Below are 10,806 nucleotides of genomic sequence, written 5' to 3' on the forward strand. Positions count from 1 at the left end.
ATTATTTTTTGTCAAATACAAGAACAGGACATTCCAAAGTGCTCAGACGTCCTTAACTTTCTGTGTGGTGTTTTGCTGACATGAAAAATTTATTTTGTAAGACTTGACTGACATTTATTCTTCAAGTAAATTTTAATGATATCGATAATTTTGGTTTCCATTGTATGGCTCAATATTTCAGTTACCAAGAAATAGAAAAAGTACTGGACAAGTTCTTATTACTCTTGTCTGTATCAGAATTTATTTTTGGAAAGGGGAGGATTATATTTCTTATACATTCTAAATCTTAAGAAAACGAGGAATAATTTATCATTAATGACAACAAGGAAAATTTTGTTGCTATTAAGAGTATGTCAGCAATGTCGTCATACCAACATTTGATTGATGGAATTTTTTTTTGTAATATACAAAGATAATATATTTATTGCTCTACAAAGTTTCTAGTATACTATGTTGGTGCCATGATGTGAAAAAGTGCTTTTGGAGGGAGTAGTGAACAAAGTGCTTAGGGGTGCATCATTGTAGACAAAGTAGGCAAGTATTGTAGTTGTGCAAACCTCTCTTTTTTTTGTTCTTTCTGTGATTGTTTATGGATAATATATATAATGATGAGAAAAAATAATTATAATCACCCAATCGGTTTGCTTATAACATCTGATTTAAAAACACTTGACGTTTGATTTGGATTTGTTTGCTTAAGCTTCTAAGGCAGATGTTATATTGAATATGGTAAATAAAATTACTTAACCTCTTTATCTCTTGTTCATGGTTGTAGTTTCAATGTTTGGATGGAATTTCTGAAGTTTTATTACTTCACCAATATTTTTATACAAAAAGTTTCAGGATATTATACCATTTATTTCTTAACCCCTTAACTTCAATTTGAATACAAACTCAAAACCTTGATACCATCTAATTACATTTTTCTCATCTGTAACTAGTTATTGTGTGATTACATCAGTTGAAACTGCGAATTTTATCACAATATACCTTGTTATCAGTGGGATAAATATTTGTTTTCTACACGCTGATTTAGTGGAACTGAAATATGGTTTAACGTTCCTGTTTCTACAGTGCCATGATAAGAACTCTAACATAATAATTAAATACAAAATCGAGAGTTTACACAAATGAGATTTTGTATTTGTTAATGTTTATAATGTTTTCTGACATGTTATAATAATTCCTTGATGACCAAATCCGATTCCAATTCAGTCCGGTTAACAGGCGAACAGACCATACAAAATCATCTTCATCTTGATGTAATATTTAATAAACCAGTCAGAAGGATGCACAAAAGTGGTAATTCCTTTAGATATAGTTCTAATATTTTGCCGAATAATCTCACTGCATCATACAGATATCTCGACCTTTTAGGTCTCATCAGTGTTGAAACCCTGAAAGGTGACAGGAAAATCAAAATTGGTCGAAATATGCACGTCATAATTTTCAAGACTGGTAGGTTTCAAAGGATTATCAGATACATATTTACAAATTTAGAATATGGCACGGAGTGTTACTGCCAACCTCAAAGTCCACAAGGTAGGTCTGTCATCTACAAAACCAAACAATTGTCCAAAAATAGATTGTAATTGTTATCAATAAAAGTTGATAAAATGGCTACAGAGGCAGGAAATCTGAAAACTTGTATTGCATTTTTGATGGAAATTGTATGAAATTATGTTAATACCTTTGGAATCCTATTGGTGATTTTTTCAAAAATCATTTTAAATATACCTGACATCTGTAATGTAAGTATAGACCTTAACACCTTAAAATAAATACAGTAGACAGCAGGGAGAGCCTTATAAAAAATCCCATTAATTCACGTCACCGCAAAAAAGAGGGGCAGGTAACGGCAATCCGGCAATAAAACACAGAAACTGATAACTGAATCGATACACTGGAAACAAGAAATATTAACTAATACTCGCTCAGCAAGAGTTGTACACAGAGTATCCGTGAATTACTGCTGGCGATTAACGTTTATACAAAAGTAGAGTTATGACCTGTTTAAAAAGCAAAAGAATCCAATGTAGAAAAGTTGGGTATACCTGTACCATTCACGTGTGTACACTGACAACTGTTCAGCTGCCTTTGTTCTACACCCGACATACATTATTGTGCGTGTTTTTAAACAATTATATGAATCATGATGGTTGTCTGAAGGGAAAAGCACGTGACGGAAATAAAATTCACTCAGTGAAAATTATTCAGCATCTTGTCTACACGTTTTTGTTTACCAAGGTGAGATCAGCTGGAGAAAAGTGAACCTTAATTTGCATTATGTTATTTTTCACTAAAGTGATTATCATTACCTTAATTTGAATAAATTATTTACATTATGTTATTTGTAACTTAAGTCAAATTCTTTTTCACTTCAAAAGAAGTGAAAAATATCCTTGGAGAGACAACAAGATTGAATGATTAAACGACTTGGCTAAATGTAGAAACGGCTTGCCGAAATTTCAATACACACAGTATAACATATTCGACACACACGGGACAACAACAGACAGCCAAAGGTTATAATTAATACAATCACAAAATCTGAACATAGTATTTTATAGATATCTGTAAACTAGTGCTGGTGACCAACATTCAGTCGAAGTTCGATTAAATGCCGTGACCTACTTTTAGACAGAAAGGTAGTAATTGGTACACCTGCACTAGCCCTGTTTGTATACCTGTCTTACAACTGACAGTATTGATTTGCTCTAAATAAACCATTCCTACTTTCCTTTTTCCTGGAAGTAAGTGGTTTTTAAAATTGCAATTTACCAATTTGCCTGCAAGGGAAAATGGTGATTAGCTTTCGCTTCTGTCGGCGATGTCGGAAATAACTATTCAAATTAGTTTTACAATCAGAATTAAAATTTGAATACTTCACGAAATTATTAAATAAAATACACCTCTCTCTCTCCCTCCCCCCCCCCTCTCTCTCTCTCTCTCTCTCTCTCTCTCTCTCTCTCTATCTATCTCTCAGCTATGTCTACATAATAGAATGTACGCACGTGAAGCATTGTAGTCCATGAATGCATTCAAAGGACGTATTAAAGACGTTAATGAACGTGAATTTTGACATTTTATTTATAGCCTACATTATTTACAACTATGCAATATTTCATACAAGAAAATCACTAACTACACATACTCTCTTGTGAAAGTTATTTGCATGATATACTTCCGAAGGTTAAAACACGTGTAATTGTGTGTTTGCTGTCAATTAAGTAAGCCCCCTTTCAGATCAAACTGTAGCCACTAAGACTGTCGGTGGTTCACATTTTCCATCACAGATATATACATTGTTTTATGTCAGAATCTGATTCCTTGTACGCTAGCATGTATCATTCAAATTATTTTTCAACTTAATAAATTGTGTTTGTATGCTAAGTGACATCCTTGCCAAAATATTAAAATATTTCACATTGATAAGCGATAAATGAGTATAAAATCTGTTCACATCCGCTTACTTTCAAATGCATGTCTTAAACTCACGATGTGCTTAGTCGAATCCGATTTTTTTACGAAAATGCCTTTCATTCTGACCTGGGTTCGGCTTCGTCCTATTTCTCTGTCACATATGTCTTTATCGTCTTTCAATAGTGAAAGATCGGTATATTGTGTTTTAAAATCACACTGGTAAGGTAATATAGTGGCTTTGTCGTTGTTTCGATAGTCGAAATTATTATTCGTAATATTTATGGCACAACAATTGCCGATTCATTCGTAGCCACTCAGGTGAAGGCAAATTACCTAAGCCTTCATAAAAGGCGTTGTCGTTGGTCAAATGTGCCTATAGCTGGAGGGACCCACTGTGTTACAAGATATCCCCGTACTTTGGAACCGTATCTAATGTGGTTCACAGTATCCAATATGACTGGACACTTCTGGCTGTTTGTATGTCTAGTTGTGATAGTTGTTGCAGATGTTGATGCTGAACTTACACAGTTGGATACGCCAGTTCCAAGAGGATCTGCCGTCGTTCTACCACAGAACTGCAGCACAGAGTTCCAAAAGGCTGACATAGAATTTTACCGTACCCTAACTGCAGAGAATGACAATAAGCTGATATATGTTCATTTCCGGTTTCCAAATCATGCTGGACAGCTGCTACATGAGAATGACGGAGATCTATTCGAACCTTTAACGTGGGTTTATACTCCCGGTCATCAAGGCCAACCTTTACTTAAACTGCTGGATCATTTCGAAGCATTACCCTTGACAACCATGAGTTCTGGAGTAGAGCACGTAAACATTGAAATAACAGAGTCAGCACCAGAATGTCTATCAAACCAACCGATCTCAGTCGTCGAATCCTACTTCCGTCATAACCTTTTAAACAGTTTTGATTCCCCTGCAAAACCAAACATCAGTCAGGCGTCAAAAGCATCGCCGAATAAATCACTCAACGTAACAGTATGTTATATGAAGGTGGTAAGGAATGAGCAATTCGCCAGATTTTACTATAATTGTTGTTATAAAACCAAGAAAGGGATATCTGTGTGTAACGAGCTTAAGACTGATTCCTGTATGCAGCTTGTGACTTTATTCATCACTGTTGTAAATATTCTGGTGATACTGTTTTGTCCTCTCTTCATTCCGGACTATTTCTACAGTGAAACAAAAGGTTTGGTTGTTTACAAACTGCACCCCAAGGCTGACGTAAAGCCAATCAAGGTTATTCAAATGAACGTCCCTCTTGAAAATAGATCATAATACAGAAATACAGACAGACCAGAAAGCGCAGAGCTGTCAAAACTGCCTTACTTTCCGCCAATCACTACTTCGTCACGGAGAAGGAGGTAGTAGAGAGAGTTGACGAAGCTAGTGTTGTCGGATCAGCCAATGAGGAGCAAAGCCTGTCTAAAGAAGATATTAAACGACTTTGTCTTGAAAACATGATTCCTAAAATTGATTTTACAGGATTAAGCAGAAAACAAAAAATCCAGTTAACAGAAGATCTCGAAAATAATATACGTAAAATAAATGATGAATTAAAAGCATATGAGGCCAACTTTTGAAAATGGAATAAGATGGTCATATAAGAGGTCATGATTTGGCAATGTCCTATATGAAAAAAACTAATGAATGCAAGTAATGAACAAACAGCCGAACTAGAAAGACTGGAGAGAAACTTGACAGGGCCGACAACTGTCTTAACTATAGAAGAAAACTTTCACAAGACACTGGAAATTACTGATGATTCCTAAATGCCATTGAAAATTAATCTGAGCGATTTTGACATCGTGATCCGAAAGCCCAAGAAAAAGAAAATGGTTGAGACGTTTATTACAAGATCTGTGCGGGAAACACGCCAAGACTGGAATTGATCACGCATATCACTAAGGACACATGTCTATTATGGTTTTGCGTAACAACAGACGCTGCTAACGATCGAACATACATTACAAGAACCAATATATAACTAACAGAACCCGTCCCTAGGGGTGAAAACATTTTTAAAAAAGTAGGTGTCGTGGTAAGATCACGTTCGAGTTCGTGTGTTCTAAAATATGTTGTTTTATTACATTTGTAGAACACTTTTGACATATGGTATAAGAGAAATTAACAAAAAATAACAAAAAGCCTGGTATAGTTACATTCTGTTGACTAACAAACTGAGTTCGTTTGAAGGATATTCACGTTTTAATTATCATATTTATCAATCTTGGGTTTTTTTATATATATTTCATATGTATACATGATATAATTCATTATTTCTCGTTTTTCTTGTTTGAATAAACAAAATATATAAACCTGTTTCAAAAACTTTTATGTATTTATCAAGTGGTGTATTATTATCAGAATGACGCAAGTAATGTTAGTTGTCAACACTTAGTCAATAAAAAGCTTAATCTGCATGGCGGGTGTCGTCGATGAAGCAGAAGACGCTTACTCTTCTGGAACACCTGGTCTTACTCTTCATGTTCTTTTTCAGGAGTCTCCGTGTAAATCCTTCTTTTGTTCATATTTTGAATTTGAGTTTGGATTATAATTATATTGACTTGTTGGTATTTTCTTGTTGTTTATGGAGCTTTCAAAGTATTTGTTCATCAAACTGCACTTAAATGGCAGAATATTTCTCCTCGAAAACGTTTTCATGTGCAATTCTGCCTTTATCCACGTTGTAAAACTAATTACCTTTTTGTCTGTTTCAACTCTCGGTCTATTCCAAGGGTCACAAGGAACACTGACTGACTGAAATTAATTCACTTTATTGTTCAGTCGTTGATGTTATGCGTATAACATAAGTATTTGTTATTGGCAGCTTCTTCCCGTGTGACGTTTCGATGACTACACGGTCACCTTCATCTTATAACACAACCAGTAGAAGATTAGAGTGTGACGTTTCGATGACTACACGGTCACCTTCATCTTATAACACAACCAGTAGAAGATTAGAGTGTGACGTTTCGATGACTACACGGTCACCTTCATTTTTTTAACACCACCAGTAGAAGATTAGTGTGGGACGTTTCTATGACTACATGGTTACCTTATAGTTCTTACAACACAACCAGTAGAAGATTAGTGTGTGACGTTTCGATGACTACACGGTCACCTTCATCTTATTACACAGCCAGTAGAAGATTAGAGTGTGACGTTTCGATGACTACACGGTCACCTTCATCTTATAACACAACCAGTAGAAGATTAGAGTGTGACGTTTCTATGACTACACGGTCACCTTCATCTTTTAACACAACCAGTAGATGATTAGAGTGTGACGTTTCGATGACTACACGGTCACCTTCATCTTTTAACACAACCAGTAGAAGATTAGAGTGGGACGTTTCTATGACTACATGGTCACCTTATAGTTCTTATAACACAACCAGTAGAAGATAAGTGTGTGACGTTTCTATGACTACACGGTCACCTTATAGTTCTTATAACACAACCAGTAGAAGATTAGAGTGTGACGTTGCGATGACTACACGGTCATAACCTTATAGTTCTTATAACACAACCAGTAGAAGATTAGAGTGTGACGTTTCGATGACTACACGGTCACCTTATAGTTCTTATAACACAACCAGTAGAAGATTAGAGTGTGACGTTTCGATGACTACACGGTCACCTTATAGTTCTTATAACACAACCAGTAGAAGATTAGAGTGTGACGTTGCGATGACTACACGGTCACCTTCATCTTATAACACAACCAGTAGAAGATTAGAGTGTGACGTTTCGATGACTACACGGTCACCTTCATCTTTTAACACAACCAGTAGAAGATTAGAGTGGGACGTTTCTATGACTACACGGTCACCTTCATCTTTTAACACAACCAGTAGAAGATTAGAGTGTGACGTTTCGATGACTACACGGTCACCTTCATCTTTAACACAACCAGTAGAAGATTAGAGTGGGACGTTTCTATGACTACATGGTCACCTTATAGTTCTTAAAACACAACCAGTAGAAGATTAGTGTGTGACGTTTCTATGACTACACGGTCACCTTATAGTTCTTATAACACAACCAGTAGAAGATTAGAGTGTGACGTTGCGATGACTACACGGTCATAACCTTATAGTTCTTATAACACAACCAGTAGAAGATTAGAGTGTGACGTTTCGATGACTACACGGTCACCTTATAGTTCTTATAACACAACCAGTAGAAGATTAGAGTGTGACGTTTCGATGACTACACGGTCACCTTATAGTTCTTATAACACAACCAGTAGAAGATTAGAGTGTGACGTTGCGATGACTACACGGTCATAACCTTATAGTTCTTATAAAACAACCAGTTGAAGATTTGAGTGTGACGTTTCCATGACTACACGGTCACCTTACTTAAAACACATCCAGTAGAAGATTTGAGTGTGATCGAATATTAAGGTCGTGTGTTTGTTCCAAAGAATGAGTAACATCATAACATATCATTAACATATTGATAGATCGAGAATGAAATACGTTTTCCAAGAAAATACGGTAAATCTAGTTATTTTTTTTAACAATATATATATATGAGTTCTGAAGAGCTATTATTTCGTAAATTGAATTCAAAAATATTTAAAACAAATATCGCATAAGTATCCTAATTTTTGACGTCATTGATATTTTATACACTGGGAGACACGAATGCCCCACTATTTTCAGTAAAAAATAAACATTTGCTTTATGGAACAGTTTGCCTATAAAGCAATGCATTAAAAATCGACTTGGAGAGAACATATTTATAAAGGATAATCTACTTACATAGGATTTTTAGTCACTCTATATACATGATAGGAACAATATTATCATATTACAAAGGTCGTTAAGCTATGGGAACTTGGTAAACGATTTTAGATCAACAAAACATATTCATAATTTTTAGTGAATAGCGGTGGAATGTGTCCGGTCAGGACCAGTTTGTCATGAGTACACGTGTACCGAACCCATGAGTACACGTGTACCCGTCTATTGATTTTACCAAATCAATTCTTTTATTTTTGTTCTTTGAAGACGGATCATTTTAAAAATTGTTAATCACCTGTAATATTCGTATTTCTAGATATACATATACAAACTTTATTAACAACACGTATTTGGCCACCCTTGACAATATTTTTTCTGCAAACAGTTCACTGCGAATTTTTCCGGTCGATTTATTTTTGGAAGTGAAAAAAGTCATGGATACTTGAATGGTTTCCAATGATAAGAAGACATGTTGTAAAATCATAATGACTACAATTTTATTTTTGATGTTCTAATCAGGTTGATGTCACTGTGGAAAATGTTAGATTTTAACAGAATATGGCTGATAAATGAAGTTTTTATTTATTATCAAGTTTCATTCATTCATTCATTCATTCATTCATTCATTCAATTATAAGGGTTCACACGAAACTAATTCCAGACTGGGATGTTGAATTTTTAACATTATATTGAAAAGATATAATATGCGTACATATAGACTACCATACTGACCGGTGACTATATGGCATTTAACTACAACGTCCGATAAGTATGGTCAGTTTTACTTTGGCAATAAACAGCATTACATTTCCTTCGAGAATCTATTTGAAACAGTCTTACAAAAACTTTTTAATAACTTTTTGAAACCAAAATAGTACCAATGCAGCAATTGTCACAAAAATACAACTTAAATAACGCCCCACTTACGGCCGAAGGGAGATAACTGGATAAGCCATCCCACTTCAATTAGATCGTGTAAGCAATTCGTGTTTATGATATGGGATTTGAAACGATAAATGAGATATCTTCTGTTACTATCTATCAGTCCTAGGCCCTTGTGACAGTATCCAGAAATGTATAATGATAGAGAGTTGAAATGTACAAAGTTCCCCTGTTACCGTAGCATTAATGGTTCGATAATTTATATTTCAATGTAAACCTCCTTAAAACTTGAAAGTTTTCAGTGATAATTGTCTTTTAAATCTACAAACAGCATACAATAAAACGTGAATCATTGACTCATCAAATGAATATAACACCAAGTCTATAGGAAATACCAGGGGCGTAATTTTCCGTAGAACATGAAAATCTCTCTTTTTTATCTTCTTGATCAGCCAGCCTTTCCTTAGTTTTATGAAGTTAAAAATTAATATCCATGTACGCCTAATAATGATAATAAAATAAAAACAGCTTGAGACCATCAAAGTTAAACTTATTCATTTCTTTTCGGTATAGGAAATGCATATGGTATTACATCGATGCAATACTTTTAAAATGAATAATGAAATAAGAAAAGATGACTTCAAATATGTTTAATTTCCTTACCTAATTTTGATTTAAAGAATTACGCTCCTACTATATAATAAATCATACGAGAGCCATCTTAAACTTTGTGTGCTGTCATCTGGTCATAGAATTAGTCTGTCATCAGAAATTACTTGGATTCGACGCTTTCGTTAATATTTTACATTGAAATTATTTTTTCATTTTAAAAACTACATAGACTCAACTAAAACTGAAACATCTAGAAAAGTCAATTCTTCCGGGAAGCGCAGGTTTGGAAACAAGGATAACTCGAAGAACAATCGTCGTGTTTTCCGTTTGTATCGTCGTGTCGGCAATTGAGCAGAGCAAGGACTCGAGGGTTATTGACAGGGCATTGACTCGTGGGTTTCTGCCACAGGAAAGACTCATTGGTTCTCGACAGAGCAGAGACTTGTGGGTTTCTGCCACAGGAAAGACTCATTGGTTCCCGACAGAGCAGAGATTCGTGGGTTTCTGACAGAGAAGAGAGCGTGGGTTTCTGACAGAGCAGAGTCTCGTGGGTTTTTGACAGAACACTTGCTCGTGAGTTTCTGACAGAGCAGAGAGCGTGAGTTTCTGACAGAGCAGAGATTGTGGGTTTCTGATAGAGCAAAGAGCGAGGGTTTCTGACAGAGCTGAGACTCGTGGGTTTCTGACAGAGCAGAAACTCGTAGGTTTCTGACAGAGCAGCAAAGAGCGTGGGTTTCTAACAGAGCAGAGACTCGTGGGTTTCTGACAGAGCAAAGACTCGTGGGTTTCTGCCACAACAGAGACTCATAGGTTTCTGACAGAGCAGCAGAGAGCGTGGGTTTCTGACAGAGCAGAGACTAGTGGGTTTCTGACAGAGCAGAGAATTTGGGTTTCTGACAGAGCAGAGAGCGGGGATTTCTGACAAAGCAAAGAGCCTCTTTGTGTTATAAATATCTGTTAGGAAATACAAATATTAAAAAAAAAACAAAAAAAAAAACAATAAAATTGTTTTCTGAATGTATTTATAGTCGGTACTTTTGCAAGTGACGAATTTGCAAATCCTTTAATGGTCTCGTGAACTACTTGTCAGAAGGGCTTCAAGTGATTATATAGACTG

Source organism: Ylistrum balloti, unplaced genomic scaffold (genome assembly GCF_031769215.1).
Source record: "Ylistrum balloti isolate Yb309-2 unplaced genomic scaffold, AGI_CSIRO_Ybal_v1 Utg370146, whole genome shotgun sequence".
In the NCBI taxonomy this organism is placed as follows: domain Eukaryota; kingdom Metazoa; phylum Mollusca; class Bivalvia; order Pectinida; family Pectinidae; genus Ylistrum; species Ylistrum balloti.